This window comes from Myxocyprinus asiaticus, chromosome 48 (genome assembly GCF_019703515.2).
Source record: "Myxocyprinus asiaticus isolate MX2 ecotype Aquarium Trade chromosome 48, UBuf_Myxa_2, whole genome shotgun sequence".
Taxonomy (NCBI): domain Eukaryota; kingdom Metazoa; phylum Chordata; class Actinopteri; order Cypriniformes; family Catostomidae; genus Myxocyprinus; species Myxocyprinus asiaticus.
In genome coordinates this window covers 26074282-26098488 of record NC_059391.1, presented here as the reverse complement: position 1 = coordinate 26098488, position 24207 = coordinate 26074282, and the positions used below count along the sequence as shown (strand labels likewise).

The following is a 24207-nucleotide window of genomic DNA, read 5'->3' as shown; positions in this document are numbered from 1 at the left end:
TCAGTGCACGTTATTCTTAAGACATAAATGTTAGTTTCATATATATATATATATATATATATATATATATAAATATATATATATATGATTTTTTTTTTCATTTTTTATCACCTCTGTAATGTCTTTATTGCTGACATAAAAATATGAACCAAGCGGAACCCTGAGGGAAAAACTCAAGCACCCCCCTTTTGATATTTTGTTTCACTTCACGTCACATTACAGAAGTTAAATGTGTTTCAGATTCTGTTTCATGTTGTCTTTAACGTAAATGTTCTGTGTGCTGAAAAAACTAGATGTTAAGAATCTAATTAAATAGTTGTTTGGTGTAGTTAAGAACTTAAGAATCACAAAAAAGCCTCTAACACACAAGTTTGTGAGGTACAAAGCTAAGACTTAAGATGATGATTAAGAAATGTCAGAATAGTGTACCAGAAACATTTTCAAATATTTATATTTAACTTTAATCTTAGTCAACAGTTACTCAACAGATATTTACCTAAATCCAGAAATAATTACAATATTTCAAAAGAACATTCTAATCAGCTCTTCAAATGATTAATAAATCAACTAATAAAACGCAGAGGCTAATAGCATGCTTAATTTAGCAGCCTTTATCTCTGTGCCAGCGTTTAAATGTTCAAAATGAAATATTGAATGCGTCAGCTGTCTTCATGAGAACACTTACGCCGAAAGGCTTACCGCGGCTTTCCGATGATTATGAACAGAGCGAGAACAAGGCAAGAACGTCATGTAATATTTTTAGCATTTTAATTTGCCATTGAGTGTCAGACTGTGACACATTTCTCCTTTAAAACAGAATCCATAACTAGCTACTGTTCATTTCTGTCTCATAATGATTTCTCACCAAAAACCTGCATGTTTCCTTTATTACTTCACTGTGGATCTTTAGCAAATGAACATAAAAATCCTGTATGTAGAAGTTCATGTGCATCCATGCATTATATGAGATGAGTGTTCTCACAAACAGTTACCATGGTAACCATAATTTCTGCCAAAATTCATAGCTACTACAGTTAAAACTAAAATACAGTTTAAAAATGTATGGATGGAGCCACATTGACTGCCCATTTTCTCTGGGATGTAACAAAACAGGGCCTTACAAATACAGATACAAAAATGGAAGTTTGTTCTGAACCAGAATCTAAAAGGATATTAAGATATCTTCAATACTTCTGGAGTTACAGGCACTCCAACTTTGGGAAAAACAGCACAAAAAGCTTTTTTCCCCCCCATTTTTAAACTCACACCATTGGCATATAAAGCATCAAGTGGTGCTGAAGTCAACTGATTTTAGTAATAGACCTACCTATCTCTGTGTAAAAATAAACTATTGGCACTGCCATTTTTCTAAGGTTACTTTTTTTACCTGTTGTTTTGCCCCAAAATCATTGACAAAAATTGTTTCCCATGAAATAATAGATAACTCCGTTAACATTAATAGTTAGCATTTAATAGTTTGGCTTTCATCACTATATATGTTTATCTTTCACCAGTGAAAACAAAAATTGAACTCTGGTTGAGTTGGCACGTAATGACCCTTTGATAAGCTTGTCCTAGGTTACTCGGGTCCCTCCAGCAATGTAAGCCTTTGAGATTTTTTTTGCCCATTTTATCATCCACTAGGCAACAAGTCTGATCGCTAAGAAACGTTATAGCACACCTAGCACAATTTTTTTTTTTTTTATGAAGACAAGGTTTAGTAATTATGGTATTTTAGTGGAAAATATAGTCTAAATCAGTAGTTCTCAACCTTTTTTTGATGAACGCCCCCCTACTTTTTTAAATAGTTTTAACAGTGGTATTTGTAACAAGACCATAGTAACCACATGGAAGCATGGATCTTCTTCACTACCATGATTAGATGTAACATGATTTCTATAAAACAAACTATGGCATTTTTGTAATTATAAACAGTAGACCTACTCTAAACATGTAAAAATTGATTATATTCCCTCACTCCCCTAATGTTGGCTATGACAAATTTAATAGAGCTGAAGTAGTGATATAATAATATTTATTATCAATCTATTTCTGCCAAAAGTACAGTTAGTGTTACTACAGTAGAATTCTGTGCCAGATTCAAATGGTTTCTGCTTCTCACGCCATGCTTCTCACTGATTTTTGCAAAGCTGCGAGTTTTAGAGCTCGAGCTTTAAGAGATTTGCGCTCATGCTGCTCTGTCCATTGAGCAGTATCCATCTACAGAGCCATACAGGTGCATTAGTGGAGGTTGTGCCTCTGCCTGTGTATTTGCCACTGCTAAACCAGATACTTCAGATGCGTCACTAGACTTCAAAATCAGATGAACCGTGGTACAAATGCGTACCAATCCGTATAACTGAGAACCAACTGATATACTCCAAGTCTAGATAAACGTTGTAATGCAAAGAGGAATTTGACGATAGATTTGATTATTATGACTAATAAACGCCCCCCATTTGTAACCTAATGCCCCCCCCCACCTCTACTAATTTGTTCTCAGCACCACCTGGCATCCTTTGAATGCCCCCGTTTAGAACCCCTGGTCTAAATGGTAAATTGTAAGGATTATCTTCCATCTAGTCTGGTAAATCTTGGGGGTTTTTTGTGAACAAATTAAGCATTCCCCCTAATTTCCTATTTTCCCATTTTGTTGTTCTAAATCGGTCGGTACCACCCATTTCCTCCAGTACTGCAGCTTCTTTGTCCTCTTTGAAGATAATTTTGTGTGATTAAGCATAGCTTCTAAATTTGGAATAATTACTGTGGTGTGACACTTTGCATTCTTAACCATCTAAGCATAAAATCGATTGCATTGATTGACTTTAGCTTAATGCTACAGCAAACGCCGTCCATCACAAATACGACAATGTTTTGAAGCCCTCGTTGTCACGACGACTCTAAGCTGTTGACTAACCAAAATATCACACTGTTCTACACTCCAAAATTAACCTGGAGAAGTAAGCAAAACACCCACCCACCCATCCACACAAGCTGATGTGTGTTATCCGCATATGTTAATATATAAATAAACCTGAACAATATAGCGTTGACATCTCTCGATGTGGTGGGACTTATTCAGAACCGCTGATGTTCGTGTCACTGGCCTATTGCATGTTTGCCCTCCATTTGTGTGCGGGACCAAATGTCACATCTCTGCGGAGTGTAATTTGTGTCCAGTATCTGAATTATCATAAAGCATCTCTATTAGCATACTGTCGTTGGTCTCGATGGTAGTTTTCTCAATTTCCTGCACAGCCTGGAAGCAAATCACGGTCCCTCACTGGTAAATGTCAATCGCATAATACCGCAGATTATTCCCTCTTAATTGGAGAGAGAGGTTATGAAAGTTTATCTTTTCTTTAACTTGCTTTCTCTCACTGATGGATACTTTTGTGACTGTGCTGACTTTTGCATCCTACCAATGTCGGCAGCTGTCATCTCAGAGTTTGACCTTCCTTACTGATGCGTTTGACCAGACCAAACAGAGTTATAAAACAAATTGTAGTACTTTAGTACTGATGGAACAAAAATTGGCTTGCCACTTGCTGCGCCTGCCAGTGCCTGGTGAACTTAAAAAATTCACTTGCTCTCATTAAAAGAAAGTCATAGGGATTTTGAGTAACATGATGCTACAATTTATTTATTTTATTTAGTAGTGACTCTCCCTGCCAGTCACTACTATGGCAACCAATGTACGTAGATATACCAGATATTGACTACAATGTCTAAATAAACAGGTTTCGATTTCATTACATGTGAAATGACAGTACAGACAGAATAAATCAGAATTGGGTGCAGTTGTTGTAAAATAAAAGTTAGAATCATTTATGACCTCTGCAAAACAAAGAACTTCAAATTGTTTGTGCATGAGGCCTGTCAAGTTACATAAACACTTTATTAGCACTTTCATATAGTTACAAAGAGGGCCGCTTTGCAAACTCCCATACAAAATTTTAACAAGCCAGAAAATCTGCCCTGAGACCAAACACTCTTGCGTTTAAAGCTGTCCAACCACTTGAGTGGCAACATATCTTCATTCACCCACATGTATGTCTGTCAGATGAGAAATGAGATTACACCTCAAAGAGATGCGCTCTGCACAAAAGTGTTTTTCTTATTCAGTTAGATGTTCTTCTCTTTTATTGTTGAGTAAATTGACTCATTTGTCATTCAGAAGATGCTTTTATCCAAAGAAACTTGCAGTGAACTTATTAAAGGGACAATCCGTATGGAGTGATCTGATTTTAAAGTATAGTTCACCCCAAAATGAAAATTCCCTCATTATTTACTCACCCTCATGATATCGCAGATGTGTATGATTTTCTTTCTTCAGCAGAACACATTTGAAGAAAAATATCTTTGCTCTGTAGGTCCTTAAAATGCAAATGGATGTTGATCCAACCTTTGAAACTCCAAAAATCACAGACAGTCAGCATAAACGTCATCCATACGATTAAATTAAAGTAATCAAAAGCGATACGATCACTTTTGGTGCCAAAAATATCAATATTTAAGTAGTTTTTTACTATAAAGCAACGCTTCTGGTCAGCAGCAGTGTACGCATTCACAAAGGGCTGAGTTCACACGGTCTTTCGTGTGACGTATTCGCATTGACATGTTACGGACGTAATCTCACGTTTTTTCTCTCGGTTGAGGTATCCAGGATAAGCACACAAATGCACCAGTAAACAAACAGATACAAATACAGATCTAAACCAAAACCAACGAAGCTTCTGGACTGCGTTCCTTCTACTCAGTTGTAAACAGCGCTGCTCTTCCGGGTGTGTCGCACGTGCGTCAGTTCTCACATGAACATGCCAACACAATTACGTATGGAAACTTGCTGGATGTTAAGTTCTGAAATGTGTCCAAATGCAATTTGCAACACAAGTACAGGTTGCATTCTCAACGTTGCAACAAGTGGTACTACAGCACAAACTTTCCTACAATCAGTTTTCTCTTTCAGGTTTAATGGCATAGACATTTGAAGGTAAATCTATCGGCCCCTTGAATGTTACTGCCACGATGATGCAGGCTCCGTATGTTAAGTTTGTTCAACACAATCCCACATTTGCAATGCGTTGGCCAAGCATTTGTGTCTGCTTTGTTGCCTGAGGCCCAAAACATACTTTACGCAAGTACACACACAAATGCGCTTGCCTGGCTAATGCATGGTCCATGGCGTAACAAACCTCAGTAGTGGAGGGGGCGATAGAGTTACCTTCAGAAGTCTGTGCCATTAAACTGGATGTGTTATTATTCAGGTAAGTTGCTATAAATATATACTGACTTTAACTTACTTGCTCAACAGTATTCTCTTCAAACTGTTGCTTCACCATGACAGTTGACTTGAAAGAGAAAACTCACCGTAGAAGCGGACTGTTTACACCAATGTCTGCTATAGTGCCCCTTGAGGCAATGTTGAGAATGCAATGCATGCTTGCATTGTGTTATGAATTGAAGTCTGACATGCTTTGAAACCAACAACGCAGGAAATTGAGCTTGCGTAGCTAAAAGCAGCTGCATTCATGTACTTGTGTGAGAGTTTTAGCCTTAGCACAGTGTCTTAACCAAGCACAATAAAGTGACAAGTGATCAAACTAGTTTTGTCCTAAACACAGTGCAAAGTCAAGCGATGGGACATTTTGTTGATCGTATAATTTTTATTTCTGCGGCGTTGCGCTGCATAGCCCTGCCTTCAGTAAAACTCGTTTTAATTTAGGCCGCTTTGCATAACTAAATATTAAACATCAAATATGATTTGATTGGCTCATCAGGGAAGCAGTTTTTCGATTTCAGTGTGGACAGACAAAATACCTGTCGCTAAAAATGAATGTTTGGAAAACAAATCTGAAACATCAACGTTTTGAGAAATTACAGAACTGTGTTGGGCAAAACGGCTTATATTTTTTTGTGTACATCTGGTTCATCCACAGTGCCTATTAAAATAGTTTTTTTTGCATCTAACTCAAGTTAAGCTCAATCGACAGCATTTATTGCACAATGTTGACAACAAAAAATACATTTGGACCAAAAATAAATATTGGTTACAGTGAGGCACTTACAATGGAAGTGAATGAGGACAATCCTTAAATGTGAAAATACTCAGTTTCAAAAGTATAGCCAAAAGACGTAAACAATATGCATGTTAACATGATTTTAGTGTGATACAATCACTTAATAACCTTTTCTGTGAAGTTATATCTCATTTTTCAACTTTGTTTCCATGACGACGTAACAATGCAAACCCTAAAACTACCACAAAAAATGATTAAAACAGATATATAGCTCAAATAATACACTAGTTTTAACAGAAAAATCAATGTAAATGTGTTAATAAAATTATAAGCTTCAAATTTCTGCATTTAAACCCTCCAAAATTTGGCCCCATTCACTTCCATTGTAAGTGCCTCACTATAACCTAGATTTTTTTTCTTCTTTTTTTTTTTTTTTTTTTAAAAAAAAAGGCAAAGTAATTTTTTTTTTTTTGTAATCAATATTATGCCACAAATGCTTTGCAGATGCAGTATTGTCTTGAGGAAAATGGCTTATATTTTTTTTGTAGCCTACATCTGATACATTCACAGTTCATATCAATATAGGAGGCTGCACAACTTGTTTTGCAATATTTATTTCTCGTGCGAAACGAGGGTTTCCAATAGCAACAGATAAAGTCCACAGGTAGAGCTCAAACTTCATTAAAGCATAGCTGCCGTGCCGAATATCTGCCTTAAACCTCCTGTTCTCGTCTTCACCCTGAGGATTTCACCTCGAACATCTCCCTCTCTCCACTCTCTAGAATTAAACCCGGAATATCTTCTCCGTGTCATTATCTGGTGGTGATAGAAACACTCGTACAGTGGGGAGATTTCTAATGAAAGCCAGCTGTGTTTAATAGGTGGAATTTATTAAATGACAGGGATCTAAGAGAACAAATTATTCCACAACATAGTACAGGAGCGGCATCATTGCTCTTCCTCCCTAGCAAGTCAAACAGGCTCACTGTGCGAGAGAATGCAAGACATGGAGAATTCCTATAATTCAGAGACTATTTTAGAGAGAAATTGCTGATCTGAAATAAGGAATCTTTCTTCTATACTAGTTTTAGTCGTGCTATCGGAAGTGAACATTTTTTAATGATCTTTTAGGCAGAAAATGTCAAGGCTAGGATATACTTAGTTTTTCAATGGATTTCTATATGATTGTTTAAACATGCATGTTGTTTACGTAACTAACCCAGATTTTTACTTTTTTTTTTTTTTTCAAAGAAAAGGAAGGGCAAGTCAAATTATTATAATAATGTTTTTGGTAATCAACATTATGCCACATATTTTGTCGATTTACCTTCGCTTGTATTGAACCTGCAATATTACTTTTAAAAACAACATGAAATCAAAGTTGGTCCCATTTACTTTCTTAACAAACCTGTTTCCACTTTTCACAATCCAACCAATTCCTTAATGGGAGTTTTACTCAAAAATACATCAAATTACAGAGATAAAATGGACTGTGACAGTGGTTTGTGTACTTAACCTTTTCTACTCTGCAGAATTTTTGGGCTGCCGCCTGAAAGTTTTAATTTAAAAGCGCCCTGTTCACACATACAGTGGACTAATTTCATAAAAATTGTCTCATTTTACAGATAACCCCCTATATTTTAAGAAATTATTGCAATAATAAATAACATTGTATATGTTCACAATTTTACGACAAACTATTTTTTTTGTGTGAAAAAAATAAAAACTAATTTTATGTCTAAATTTTAAAAGCATGCCATTTCAGTTCTGTGTCCTCTATTTTCAAGCAAAAAGTCTTATTTTATTCCATTGGATGGCCTCTTTCACTTTTTATCAAATTATACTGATCTGAAATGTAGGTGGTGCTCTAACACATTTTAGACCTCACCCATAGACAACAAGTCTTTTTTTGAAGTGATGAGAGCTTCCACAGTTTTGTTGAATACAGTTGTGCTCAAAAGTTTGCATACCCTGGCAGAAATTGTGAAATTTTGGCATTGATTTTGAAAATATGACTGATCATGCAAAAACAAATGTCTTTTATTTAAGGATAGTGATAATATGAAGCCATTTATTATCACATAGTTGTCTGGCTCCTTTTTAAATCATAATGATAACAGAAATCACTCAAATGGCCCTGATCAAAAGTTTACATACCCTTGAATGTTTTGCCTTGTTACAGACACACAAGGTGACACACACAGGTTTAAATGGCAATTAAAGGTTAATTTCCCACACCTGTGGCTTTTAAAATTGCAATTAGTGTCTGTGTATAAATAGTCAATGAGTTTGTTAGCTCTCACGTGGATGCACTGAGCAGGCTAGATACTGAGCCATGGGGAGCAGAAAAGAACTGTCAAAAGACCTGCGTAACAAGGTAATGGAACTTTATAAAGATGGAAAAGGATATAAAAAGAAATCCAAAGCCTTCAAAATTCCAGTCAGTACTGTTCAATCACTTATGAAGAAGTGGAAAATTTGGGGATCTCTTGATACCAAGCCAAGGTCAGGTAGACCAAGAAAGATTTCAGCCACAACTGCCAGAAGAATTGTTTGTGTGGTTGTTTCAAGGAGCACAATACAACAATACTTGAACAAAAATGAGCTGTATGGTCGAGTTGCCAGAAATAAGACAATGCCGCAAAAAAGCCTGGTTACAATATGCCCGACAACACCTTGACACGCCTCACAGCTTCTGGCACACTGTAATTTGGAGTGACGAGACCAAAATAAAGCTTTATGTTCACAACCATAAGCGCTATGTTTGGAGAGGGGTCAACAAGTATTGTGCTCCTTGAAACAACCACACTGTCTTTTTCCAGAGCAGCCTGTATTTCTCCTGAGGTTACCTGTGGGTTTTTCTTTGTATCCTGAACAAACTCATTGACTATTTATACACAGACACTAATTGCAATTTAAAAAGCCACAGGTGTGGGAAATTAACCTTTAATTGCCATTTAAACCTGTGTGTGTCACCTTGTGGGTCTGTAACAAGGCCAAACATTCAAGGGTGTGTAAACTTTTGATCAGGGCCATTTGGGTGATTTCTGTTATCATTATTATTTAAAACGGAGCCAAACAACTATGTGATAATAAATGGCTTCATATGATCACTATCCTTAAATAAAAGTTTTTTTGTATGATCAGTCATATTTTCAAAATCAATGCCAAAATTTCACAATTTCTACCAAGGTATGCAAACTTTTGAGCACAACTGTATCTTGGCTTCTGAATTGTCTAAAAGCTAGGTGCTATTGGAAAGCAGAGAATCGCCGCTTAACAATGATATGTAACATTTCATATTCTATAGATGGGAACCTATTTTGCTGATGATTTGTTGTTCATACGTTTTCTACCTGATTCTAAGCTTTCAAATTATACCACATATGCCTAACTTATGCTTCCAGAGACTTCAGTGATTTAAGTGTTAAAACGGCTTGCCACAGGGTATTCGGACAAGCACAGAGTCTATCTAACATTCATCACACACACAATCAGACAGCAGAAAGCTCTTGGGATCACAGATATGATAGACCCACTCTTCTTATCTAAAACTATTTGTTTAGTTTTGGCTCTGGCTGCAGTTTTGTTGGGTTTGTAGTTGTATTTCCTGACAGCAGCCCATAAATAACTCCTGACCTAGTGACACACAGCGGGGTTGGCATCTCTGGAATGGTATTTGACTGGACAGTTTCTATTTAATGCTATAAAAAGAAATGTAAAGAGAAAACAGTGCACTGTGAATTAAACCATAGTTGGGCGAAATTTTAAAGGAATATTCTGGGTTCAAAACAAGTTAAGCTCAATCGAAAGCATTTGTGGCATAATGTTGATTACCACAAAAATTTATTTTGACTCGTCCGTCCTTTTAGAAATAATAATTAAAAAAAAAGCAAATATCTGGGATGCAGTGAGGCACTTACAATAAAAGTGAATTGGGCCAAATTGAAAACATTAAAGTACTCACTGTTTCAAAAGTATAGCAACAAAACATAAACAATATTGTGTTAACATGATCTTAGTGTGATAAAATGACTTACCTTTTCTGTGTAAAGTTATATCCATGTGATTTTATTCATTGCTATGACGAGGTAACACCGTAAACCCTAACCCTAAAATGACCTTAAAAATGACAATTTAAACAACTTTACAGTTCAAATAATACACACCTTTTTACAGAATAAGTCAATTAAGTGCTTTTGTAAAATTATAAGCTTCACATTTCGGCCTTTAAACCCTCCCAAAATTTGGCCCCAACCACTTCCATTGTCAGTGCCTCACTGTAACCTCCATTTTTACATTTTTTAAAGAAAAGGAAGGATGGTATGAGAAGGGATTTTTGGTAATCAACATTATGCCACAAATGCAGTTGATTAAGTTATTGAACCTGGAATACTCTTTTTAAAAAAAAAATAAATAAATATTAAAATACTTATCCCACCTCAATATGCAGAGACAACTACAGTATAAGTAAGACATTCGTGGGTTGATTTGAGCCTAAAAGAGCAATATTGTCTCAACCAATAGTGTGAGTTTGGGGCGGGACTATCTGTTTGAAACCAATAGCATGTTGTTTTTACAATTCCATAAGGGGATGCTAATGGCACAGAAATGTACACACTTCACCTTTCATTTTATTTCCTTAAATTCCTATTCCAGTTACAATTCTGCGTCTTGTTTGCTACCTCTATTAATTTTCAATTGAAATTCTGAATTAAAAACGTCCAGGAAAGAAAATAAAGAACTTCTTATGACACATTTGTAACTCATAAACAAATCTGTACTTAATATTTCAAAAATAATTTCAGACAGACGGACAGGTGCATCTGTAAATCAGCATTGCTCTTGTGTTTGTGTTTACATACGATTCACAGCTATTAAAGGCTGCACATTAAACAGATTTTTCAACCCGCATTAACAAGGCTTGTGAAGTCTGGATAACCCTCATCCACCCCCACCCCTCTCTCTGATTGTTGTCTGTGTTATACAGTAATGATTTGGGATATTAACTCGAGGAGAGATGCTCTGAAGAGCAGATCTTTCTGATGGGGGGGCATTCGAAACAATTTGGGAATCAAACAATTAAGAATGCATTTATGAATACAGATTAGATTGCATTAACATTGTGTGACTCAGAGCGCTCTTAAATTAAATGTTTTGTCTTTTATTGAAGCTAGGGCATGCCGAACAACTACATCACACACAGGTGGATGTTTGCTTTTCATAGGCAGTTGATACTTCTTTGGTATTTCAATAGAAACTGTGTCTCTTATTCTTGTACAGGTTTAATGAATCCAGGATGGCAACAATTACACTCTGGTGCTTTGTAAATATTTTATTCACTTCTAAGGCCCGAAACGTGCTCTTAAGAAAGTATGAAAATGCAGATGCAAAGGCTTGGCCTGTACATTGTAAGCGTGTTGTCCCATTGGAACATAATTGGCATGCGTTCTTGCATTACTGTGGCAGTAACAAGCGTCAGTACTCTAGAGGACGATAGTGTTACCGTCTTTAAAATGCCATTTACTGTAAATGAACATGTTATTATTCAGATAGCTAGCTATAAACGTGCTGACATTAACTACTGTAAACTATTCAGGAAGGTTGCATGTTAAACTGTTGCTCCACCATGACAGTAATTGGCCTGAAAAACAAAAACAAAACAAAAAAAACGACCGTAGAAGACAATTTACACTTAATGCCCAATAAATTGCCCCTTGTGGCAACACTGAAATGAAAAAGGGAAATTTGTACTCATTCAATATTCATTTATGCAATACAAATAGCTGATGTACTGTATATCAATAACTGATCATACGCCTCCCTTGTCTCATACTCCGTCATTTAATATTTTATGTTTGGTATTCCAAAAAAACAAATTGTTCACAGCACCTTTAACATCGAAAAATTACCTTTTAAAGGAATATTCCAGGTTATTTTCAACATAAACTGTCAACAGTAGCTGCATAAGTGCATTACTCTGAGTGCATTACTGTAAACATGTTTTGTGTTTGTTTCTAAAAAAATTTTTTTATTTTTTTTCTCCCCTTTTCTCCCCAAGTTGGCATGCCCTATTCCCACTGCTAACTAGGTCCTTGTGGTGGTGCGGTTACTCACTTCAATCCGGGTGGCAGAGGACAAGTCTCAGTTGCCTCTGCTTCTGAGATAGTGAGCCCACACATCTTGTCATGTGGCTTGCTGTGCATGACACCGCGGAGACTCATAGCATGTGGAGACTCATGCTACTCACCACTAATCGCAACCACAAGGAGGTTACCCCATGTGACTCTACTTTCCCTAGCAACCGGGCCAATTTGGTTGCTCAGGAGATCTGGCTGGAATCACTCAGCACACTCTGGATTTGAACTCGCGACTCCAGGGGTGGTAGTCAGCGTCAATACTCGCTGAGCTACCCAGGCCCCCTGATTTACATTTTAAAGAGTTATAAAGACTAGTTAAAATCATTGTCTGTGGTAACTGACAGCATTCGACAGAGCGTTTCTTAGGTGTTCAACTGAAAATTACCCCGAATATTTCATTAAGAACAGAGGACTTTGACTTGAGACTTATAAACTGAACTCTGTTCTTTTGAACGATAATAATGGGTTTCCGCCTGTCATCCTGATAATCTATTAAGGGGTCTTTTTGTCGTCCATTAGACAGGAAACAATTAGCTGCATCATCGCAATTAAGGGTCTCGCAAATGAAAGGACAACTAATACTGAAACATGTGCCACAATGCATCAGCAATGCTTTTAGTAGGATGCGGACAGATAAGAGGTCTGGTCTAATGTTTTCACTCTGCATTCTGCCAGGAACAGACCTTTATAACTATCCCTATTTAACGTCGTCAGAGAAAAAGAGCCATTTAAACAAGGCTTCTCGCTTTTAAAAAGTTACGAGATGATACAGTTGAAATGTTGATACTAATCAATTTCCTGAATGGACTGTGTGGCTGAAAACATCTGATTCACTTACCGGTAATCAAGATAATGTGACAGATAGCAGGAGCCAAGATATCTGATCTGAAAACCATCTCGGCATTCACTGTGGGCTGCTACATAATGGATGGTGATGGTTTAAGAAGCCTGTACTTTCCCTCACTGAGAAGAAATACATGACAGGTAGAATCATGATGATATAAATGGCTTCTAATGGTTTTCTAATGCATATTCAGGATGAGGTACTTCAGGGCTTTTGGCGTCATTAATAATTCATAAATTATAATAGTGAAAGGGACTATAGGTCACGACAAATGTCAGTCTTAAAGATCATGCTTACATTTAAAAAACAATCCAAGCAAAGTCTTTTATGCTCAATCCTTATATATTTACATTTATGAGTTTTGCAGACGCTTTTATCCAAAGCAGCTTACAGAATGTTCAAACTATACATTTGATCAGTATGTGCTTTCCCTTGGAATTGAACCAATGACCACCGTGTTCCTAGTGCAATGCTCAACCAGTTACAGGAACAGGAATTTTATGTATTTATTTTTAAGAATGAAAGTTAAGTGACTGTGGCGATGTTTTCACAAAAATATTACGTTGCTCATTACACGTATTGCAGCAGTTTCGAGGTGAAATGTCCACTGTGTTGCGCTAAAAGTGAGTTACATATTCTTCCAAACAGATGAGGTTTTTAATGTAAACTCAAAAATGCTCTTTTCAGTTTTAAATCAACAAAACCGACCTCCCTACCCTCAACCATAAACCAAAACCGATAGTGTCAAAAAAACAACCTGGTCTCATATAATGAACGTTACTCTATATACATTTGTGCAAACTGACTTTTACGTGCCATTTTCTACGTTTCGCTGCATTTTCTGGTGAAATGAACACTAGAGGCGCTACAACAACTGTACGTTTTAATCATTGTCACACAAATCACGAGTACAATTGCTGATTATGACTTTATGAACACTTATTTTTCACTCTATTACTCTCAGACTTCTATGTTATGATAAAATATTTTTACTTTAATGCATGATTTAAAAAACTATTCATTTTAACACTTGTAATACAGACCACCTATATATACACACTTATTCCATGATGAATAGAGTGTTGGACTTTAGACTCGACAACCGTGGTTCGAGTCAAGCCAAAGATGCACAAATGTGGTAGCAACTCGAAATGAAGTGGCTGCTTCAGCAAGTGCTTTTCATTTAATTTGCATTTTAAAACACTATCGGTTAAGTTTAGGTGTTGGTTAAGGGCAAGTATGTCTGTTTTGTTTAACTCTCATTTATCTTTTACGACACTGTTGGTTAGGTTTAGGGTAAAGTTTTAGTACATTTTACTCAGTAAAACCTCCATCTGAGGTGATCTGAGTGACCCTGCACTCTGACCCCAGCTTAACTGGGATATGTGAAAAAAAAAAAGAATTTCACTGTATATGTGCAAAATGTATAATGTGTGATAAATAAATACAGTTATTAATTATTATCTAAAATTCACCTAAATCTTGTCTGATTACAACCTCATTTCGCTTGGTTTTGGCGCCCCCCACTGGACATTTCACTTGAAAACTGCAGCCAACGTGTAATGAAGCACGTACATTTTATTTCGCAATGCTCAAGTAAATTTAATGAGAGCAGGCTGCAAAAAAAAGCAAATGTGAGATGAAAAACGCAATTGCTGAAGCAACCACTTATTTTGTGGTGCTTCTAGACACTTTCGAGTCACGTATCGAATCTCAGGCTCTTCAGGACTTGTATCCTGGTCCTTTCATCACAAGTGCAATGCTCTATCAGTTGAGCTACCGAGCAATTTGATTGCACTCGAACAAGCTTGTGAATGTAGTTTATGTAATGCAAACTTTAAAATGTATCGCCTTACAAACCATGTGCTATAGTAAAAGTGTTTTGATGTCATAAGATAACATTGTGTGAGGAAAAGGACGAAAAGTAAGTGTTTATGATAATCTACTGTTTTATTCGTGATTTGCGTGAAAGGAAATCAAAGTCATTGTTTTAGCGCCTCTAGTGTTTTACCAGGAAACTGCCACAATACGTACAACGTGCCACATAAAAATCATAGTAACGTGATTCTACAAGACCAGGTTGCTATTACTCTATCATGTGGAAATGGTAAAATAATGAGTACTGCAGGTATGTCCAGACTGGTTTTCTGGAAACCAGAAGGTATGTTTGGACAACTGTGGAAATGTGATAGATTGGTTGTCTTGAATGATGTTTTGCGACTGTTTTGATTGGCTGAAGTGTTGACTGGTGTCCACCCCCAAACTTGATCTGTCGATTCACTCTCAGGGTTCTGTGTTTTCCATACGCTGTGTGTGTGTATGTGTTTATTGTTCATTATCTTTGGCAATTAGAGGCTAAGCTGTAGGTTCTAAATGGACCGGAACGTTCTATTAGGTCCTTTTGGCTTAAAGGCCAGTTTATCCCAAAAAAAATAATTTCTGTCATCATTATATGTTGTTCCAAACTGGAATGACTTTCTTTGTTCCATGGAACACAAAAGGAGATGTTAAAATGTTCAGCCTTTGGAAAAAAGATGCAATGAAAGTGTACAATGACTGAGACTAACATACCGCTTAAAGGAATATTCCGGGTTCAGTAAAAGTTAAGCTCAATTGACAGCATTTATGGATTATTAAATATATGGCTATTTGATATAACCGCGGTTATCTGAGATGACATTTTAATGTCCAAATAAAGGAATTTTAAGCGAATATATAAATGCCATCAACGGCACATTTGTGTGTCATTCAGCTGAACTCCGAGCGTCACTGAGCCGCACTGGAGATCTCTTCCAGAGCATCTCCTGTCCGGAAGAGCATGAGAAAATCATTTTAAGCACTTTGATGCGCACGCAGTCAGCAAAGAAACTCTAAGCGGACAAATATAAACTTTGATAGTGAACGCAAGTGCTCCGGTTAAACAACCATTTAATGGCAAAAATTCCTGGTCCTAGTGGGTTCATATACGTAGTGTTAATGACATGCAGTGACAGAGGAGACTTACGTTTACTCTGTTTCTGTGGAGTGATAAAATGATGAAACGAAATCTCAAAGGTTTTGCTTCATGAGAAATAAGGGCTCGTTGTTTTAACCAAAGAGCCTTAAAATAATGTGTAAAAGTGAAGAAATTAGGACAGAAATGTTTTACTACTGCATAATATAATAAAATATATAAAAAATATTTTCTATTTTTTTTTTCAATAATATTATATAAAATATAAGATCCAAAAACTACAGTGTAAATGTAAAATTGACAAATTAAAGTTGATCAAAAAGAGAGACATACTTTAAGTATTTAGAAATATGTTGATAATTAAAATGTAATTTTTCATGTCATTCATAAGTTTTTAAAGCCTTATTTTATTATTTAATTTATAAGTCAGTTGGGGGTCTGGGTAGCTCAGCGAGTAAAGACGCTGACTACCACACCTGGAGTCGCTAGTTCGAATCCAGGGTGTGCTGAGTGACTCCAGCCAGGTCTCCTAATCAACCAAATTGGCCCGGTTTCTAGGGAGGGTAGAGTCACATGGGGTAACCTCCTCGTGGTCACTATAATGTAGTTCGCTCTCAGTGGGGCACGTGGTGAGTTGAGCGTGGATGCCGCAGAGGATGGCATGAAGCCTCCACACGCGCTATGTCTCCGCGGTAACGTGCTCAACAAGCCATGTGATAAGATGCACGGATTGACAGTCTCTGACGCAGAGGCAACTGAGATTCATCCTCCATCACCCGGATTGAGGCATTAAGTCACTACGCCACCACGAGGACTTGGGAATGCATTGGGAATTGGGCATTCCAAATTGGGGAGAAATTAGGGGAGAAAATAAAAATAAAAAAAACGTAAAAATTATTTTAGACTCGTCCCTTCTTTTCTTAAAGAAATAGGTAAAAATCGAGGTTACAGTGAGGCACTTACAATGGACTTCAATGGGACTCTGTTAAAAATTAAAGCCACAAGACGTAAACAATATGCGTGTATACATTATTTTAGTGTGATAAAATCACTTATAACCATTTCTGTTATATCATCCAATTTTACAACTTCGTTGCATGATGATGTAACACTGTAAGCTGTAAAACAGCCATAAAAACGTTGATTTAAACAAGTTTCAACAGAAGAATTAATGTTGCCGCTTCTTATAAAATTATAAGCTTCACATTTCTGCCTTTTAAACCCTCATAAAATTGGCCTCATTCACTTCCATTGCAAGTGCCTCACGGTAACCTTGTTTTGTTTGTTTTTTGTTTTGTTTTTTAAAAAAGAAGGACGTCGAATAATTTTTTGCTGTAATCAACATTATGCCACACATGGTCTAAGGTAGGGGTGAGTTTATGAGGATCGACTGTCTCTCTCACCTCTCTGAGCCCTTGAAGAAGCTTTTAACCCCAGAACATCTCCAGCGGGACCATCCCTGCACTTAGTGTCCTATAAGTCACTTTAGATGATAAAAGCCACAGCTAAATGGATAGGGACTGAGCTCTGTTGAAGATATATGTATATCTATTCTCCTCCCAGTGCACACACACACACTTTAAAATATTGTCCTGTCAAGGGCAAAAAAGCAAGGAGTCCAATGTGTAATTTAGCTTGTTTATTCTAAATAACAATTTATGGACTCGTCTTCTTCTGATGTCCTATCTATCTGTCTCTGTCTGTCTGTCTGTAAGTATTTCAGTGGATACTGTATGTGTTTTTGGATGACTACTGTGTGGTTTTGTGGTTAATTAAAGGGAATAACTCGCTGTCCTTCAGCACATGAGACTCAGGCTGAGAAGTTGATGAAAACTTCAGTGCTAATTACAACACAAAATTCATGGAAGAAAACAGTGTGATAAAACAACTGCAATATCAGATTGACAATCACTCGCACATTAATTCACTCCTGGCTGGTTTATTGATGTTTTATTGGGCAGAAGGTGTGATCCGAGTACCAAGGTGTTTGTTTTCAGTCTGTTTCCATGTTTTATTGATGTAAACACTCTAATATGTGATTAATAATTCATCCAGGCGTTTCTGTCTAAATGAGATGCTTCAGAAAAAAGCAAAGCCCCAACTCTGACTATTAATGAACATCACGTCTCGTGGACTGATCGCACTGTTCCGCTCAGGAACACAATTTATTCAACTAATACACCGCATTCCTTTTGTTTTTCATGCTTATTTGCACATGCAAGCACAAACACACACACTTTTCATTGTAAACCCTATCATTACAGCTCACACACAATGCTGGAACACAGAAATGTCCCTTTTATTTCCTTGGAAGACAACCAACACCCCTGTTCCCCCATGTGCGGGTGTGTGTGTGTGTGTGTGTGTGTGTGTGTGTGTGTGTGCACCGCCGAGCTTTCAAACATGCCTGTTTCTAAGTTACCAGCTTGGCTCTGTTTGCCATCGTAATTGCAAAGCACCTACCCTTATGATACATTTGATGGCACTGTACCATGATTGACATATTCGCATTCCATTGTACTTAAAAGTACTGCAAAGTACTTCAAAGAATACATAAATCAAAATATTTCTAAAATTACATAATAGCAGTGTGTAAAAATTAAATTAAAAAAATAAAAATTATTGCAAAAAAAATAAAACAATAAATGGCATTGGTGTAGTAGTACCATGGTCAAAAACATGGTGTTACTGATATTACTATGGTAACACTAACATCAGTAAAATATCGTATTAACAGTACAATGGCCCAAAAAACATGGTATTACTAAAGTAATAGAAAAAATAGGTTATTAACATATTGTACATGACCAAAACATGGAATTACTGTTATTACTAGGGTAATATGATAACATGTAAAAAATATGGTATTAACATAGTACCATGGCCAAATAACACATGGTATTACTATGGTATTGGTGTAAAAGTAACACGGGCAAAAACATGGTGTTACTGTTATTACTATGGAAACATTTAAAAAATATATATGGAATTAACACAATACCATTGCCAAAAAATAAATACAAAATATGGTATTACTACTATGCTAACACTATAGTAACATCTGCAAAACATGGTGTTAACGTAGTACGATGGCCAAGGTAATGGTATTACTAAGGTAACAAAACAAATATGGTGTTGACAACAATTATATGGCCAAAGACATGGTTTTGATATGATAAAACATAAAAAAAAGAAAGGGTATTAACATTATAGTACCATGACTGAAAACATGATATTACTATATTAAAATCTATAATTAAGGTAATACTAAGGCTATTACTATTATTACTATGGTAACATCTGCAAAATATGGTATTAACATAGTACCACGTCCAAAGAAACCATGGTATTACTATGGTAACACTAAACAAATATTGCATTAACTTATAGTGCCATGGCCAAAAACACTAATAATATGGTCAAATCTTAAATTATGGGTTAACATAGTACCATGGGCAAACCCCCCCCCCCACCCATTACTATTATCACTATGGTAACACAATGGTAACATGTAAAAAATATAGTATTACCATAGTACCATGTCCAAAAAACATGGTATAACTGTTGTACCATGCCAAAAAAATCATGGTATTAATATGGTAACACTAAATATTGTGTGCGTCTCAATCAGCTCTCTAGTTCAGTAGTCAGGGCACTTATCAGGGAGTCTCCCATTTATTGGGCTGTCTCAAATCAATGAAGCACTGAAACATTCGCTCCCTAAAAATTCCCAGAATGCACCATAAAAACCAGACAGCATCGTTGCTCACTATGTTCTTTTGCCAGAAATGTCGTCACGTCTTCTGAAGTCTCTCAAGTCATTAGAAGATGAGCACAAGAGTAAAACTATGAAGTCAGAGCCTTATTTTGTCTTTGAAAGACATATCGTTCGTAATGTCTTTCATCCATAATGACCATGAAAGGCAAACAATCTTTTAAATATTAGAGTAGTTAGAAGAAGATTAAAAATACACTCCTTTGTTTTTGTTTTCTTTATATCATTTTTCTTTCATAATAGCACTGTACGTTTGAATATTTACAATGAAAATGCATTACAGCGAAATTTATACAGCAAAACTGATTATTAATAACAGCTGCGTTTAAACGTGCAACCTTGTTATTGTGTCGCAGGTGATTCGTGTCATAAGTATCATGCCAGTGCCCGAATTCGTGATCACAGTATACTGATTCACGACATAGGGAGCTCATTGAAATGCAACAATTGTATTAATTTATGGTGCAATGGCCCAAAACTTGGTATTACTGGTATAAATGTGGTAATTTGGTAACATGTAAAAATATGGTATTCTTTTATTGTACCATGGGCAAAAACATGGTATTACTATGGTAAAATCTAAAAATATGGTATTAACATAGTACTATACACCATAAAAAACAACAACATGGTAGGACCATGGTACCATATAGAGTAAAACATGGTTATTTTCCCCCCCAAAAAACAGCCAAAACATGATAACCAATGTACCAAAAAAACAATAAAACCAAAACAAACAAACATGGTATTACTGTAGTATGATGCCCAAAAATACCACGCTAAAATCATATCCAAAAATCATGGTAATCCATAGTACCATGTACATAGATCATTACATAACCATAGTACCATATCCAGAAAACCGTGGTACTTTTTTACTAAGGAAAAGCACTGACCAACATGTCTCTGTCTCACTTTCTTTAAAACCACATTCATACTACATTCTCCCACAAGAAAGTCTTAATCTATTAATAGCAAACACAAAAAGCACCTGATGAGAGAGAGTCAGCCAGATTGATAGAGGTGAGAGAGACAGAATGAACAACTCCTCAGTTCTCTGATGTCTAAATATATGGCAATGACCTGCACATTAAGCAAACTAAAGCTAAACAAAATCTCTTTTCCATCTGTGGTAATTCAACTGGCTTTGAACGGCTCTGGAGAAATACTAGTTGCTTTCCTGTTTAATCAAAAACAGCAGTGGCACTCACCTCTGTTTGCTTGGGCGGGGGAATCCCTTTCAGAAAGAAATCCCTTCTCACCCTTTTTTTTCTCTCTGTCTGTGTTAGTTTGTCTTTTGTTGCCCCTCAAACACTTTTACAGCAAGCTGGGTGGTCACTGACACCAAGTTCATCCTGGTAAGCCAGAGTCCCTTGATGTGTCGGTCAAATATCAGAGAAGAGCCAAAGCTGCAGACTTCACTGATGAATCCAAGAGCTCCAAATGGAGAGAGAGAGAGAGAGAGAAAGAAAGAGAGAGTACAATGAGAGAGGGAGGGGAAGGTAAAAACCAGTACTCAGAGACCAACTGAGAGAGAGAGAGAGAGAGAGAGAGAGAGAGAGAGAGAGAGAGAGAGAGAGAGAGAGAGAGAGAGAGAGAGAGAGAGAGAGAGAGAGAGTTGTGCAGGGAGAATTGTGTTTGTTTTGAGGTTTTGACAAACCTGGGCGTTTGGCCATCTATGTGTCTGTTTTGTGTGTATATGTGCATGTTTACGTGTGTGTGTGTGTGTGCGTGTGTGTGTGTGTACATACAGTTACCCCAAAAAGTATTTGGACACTTAAGACACACTTAATAATTAATTTTATTCTGTTACATAAGAAAATGGCAAGACAAGAGGCAAAACAAAGTACACTTTCCAAGCAAAACGTGTCACCAAAAAAAGTTTGTTAGGTATGAAATGTTAATGACCAGAAATCAAGAGGAAGATAAACAAATGATGTATTAGGATAATTATGGTTTAGTGTATATGACATTTATTTTCATGACAATTTGTGCACTTTTATGCTTGTTTCCATAATGCAACTGAGCATTTTACTATAGAAATGTTTATAATTCTCATTCATTCATATATTCTCATTAATACAGTATGACTTTATTACAGTAAAAAGTACTGAACAAGTAAATTTATATATATATATATATATAATATACATATATATATATATATATATATATATATATATATATATATATATATATTTTAAATGCAGTACAAAAAATTAAATGAAGTATATTTCTTTATTATTTACTGTAACGAGTGAGATTTATTGGCATTACAGTAATGAGAAGTGGGGGTTGATTGCATCAATCAAACAATCTTAAAAGAAAATGAAGCCTTTTTTAAGAGCATTTTGCAAAATCCTAATATCTAATTTTGTTTCTTTTGATTTTGGGGTGAAATATGACTAGGATATGTTTTTCAAAGGACAAGTTTTTTGAGATTCACTTGTACAGGTTTTATTATTATTAGACTCAATTATAAGATCTTAACTTAAAAACAATAAAGGTCAATGAGATGTTCTCAGAAACATTGTAAAGCTAACCTGTGTGTGTCCATCTCATCTTTTCATTAAACTTTAATCTAATTTACTCTGACACTCCTCAGTGTCCTCTTTGTATTTTCGATCACACAAGGTTACGTCTTTTATTCAAACACACGCTTATACAGACACGTTAGTAAGCTTGACACTCAGTGATGATATTGTACCAGTATTAATGACTGAATTACTAACAAGAGTTTCCTGAGTGCCATTGCGTGTGTGTGTGTGTGTGTGTGTGTGTGTGTGTGTGTGACTAGGATGTCTCTGACTGCTGATGTAACTGTAACCAGCTGGTATGTGCTGTGCAGTGTGTGTAAACCTCACTCCCTGGCCTCAAGAGGCGCACTTGCGACTGACGCTCGAGGCTGTTGCCTTTAGTCTCCTCGTTCGTGCGCCTGCCTTCAATGCAGGAGACACCGGTTCGAATCCCGTTCAGAGCGGGTTGAGCAGGACCAGTTACAGTGGTGCCGTGACCCAGGTGGGTGTGAGGTTTAGTGGGGTGAGTGTAATGGGAGCCAGCTGGTTCGTGATAGCTGTGTGGTATGTGTAAACCTCACTCCCTGGCCTCAAGAGGCGCACTAGCAACTTACGCTCGAGGCTGTTGCCTTAGTCTCCTCGTTCGTGTGCCCGCCTTCAGTGCAGGAGATGCCAGTTCGAATCCCGTTCAGAGCGGGTTGAGCAGGACCAGTTACAGTGGTGCCGTGACCCAGGTGAGAGTGAAGTTTAGGGGGGTGAGTGTAACGGGAGCCAGCTGGTTCGTGATAGCTGTGCGGTATGTGTAAACCTCACTCCCTGGCCTCAAGAGGCGCACTAGCGGCTGTAGACTTTAGCCTCCTCGTTGGCGTGCCTGCCTCCCATGCATGTACGAATCCTGTTCAGAACAGGTTGAGCAGGACCTGTTACACTGATATATTTCTAATTTTATACAGAATAAAAATCAGTGTGCAGATTACTTGAGACTTTCTTGAGAGTGGGTCAAATAGTCTATAGGTAAATTTGTATTGGTCATTTTTGGAGTGCAATCTGTTAAGGTTTGTCTAACACAAACCACTCTGTATTTTAAGCAGATTAAATGCCTTGTCACAGCTTATTTTATACTCTGAAATCAACTTCCATGGCTTTACCATAGAAGAGTGCAAAACAGCCAACTTGAATCACATGAGTCTTTTAAGCCAATTAAATAATGTCAATGATGTCAATTAACCGTATTCAGAGTGTTACGACAGTAAATCACTGTTTGTGAATATCAAACAAATGAAAAGTGGGAGAGCTGTAAACAGACCTGTCGCAAAATTGTCTTCTCTTATAAGACTCCAATTTTAGCGTAGTAGTCTCCACACGTAATTCACTCCAAAAGTATTGTTTAATATAAAACATGTAGAAAATTAGGTACACGCCATTCTAGTGTGGTTGAGAGGCGTAAATGTAGCAAAAAGGATGCGTTTTCAAATGGAAACGTATTAGTGTGGACGTGGCCTTGGAAAAGACGATAGCAATCCATGTCAGAACAGTCTGAAGGTCTGTGATTAGTTTGGTGGATGTTGCTTGACAGTTCTAGGACAACCTGATCTTAAAGAATCACATTGCTACAGTTCTTACATTTTTGCAAAATTATTTTTACGAACACCAGAGGCGCTACAACAACAATGACTTTTATTCACTTTCACAGATATCACGAGTAAAACTGCAGATTATCAGTCCATAAACACTTACTTTTCACCCTGTTCCTCAAACAATGTTATCTTATGATATCAAAACACTTTTATTATAGTGCATGGCTTGTAAGTCGATGCATTTTAACGTTTACATTACATAACCTAGTACATTTACATGCTTGTTCAAGCACGAACAAATTGTGCGATAGTTACCTGATCCAAAGGACCGGAGTACGAGTCCTGAAGTTGCCTCAACAATTGTGTTTTTCATCTCACATTT

At 36.7% G+C, this 24207-nt stretch overlaps 1 protein-coding gene across 2 annotated transcripts in view; it reads right to left on the bottom strand.

Moving 5' to 3' along the window:
- Window positions 1-21163, bottom strand: part of LOC127437274 (protein shisa-like-1a) — a 51471-nt gene extending 30308 nt beyond the window's left edge. For both annotated transcript variants that reach the window (XM_051692106.1, XM_051692105.1), the window contains exon 1: window positions 20944-21163. The gene's annotated coding sequence lies outside the window, so the exon portion shown is untranslated. The remainder of the gene's footprint in view (window positions 1-20943) is intronic.
- Between the last annotated feature and the right edge of the window lie 3044 nt (window positions 21164-24207).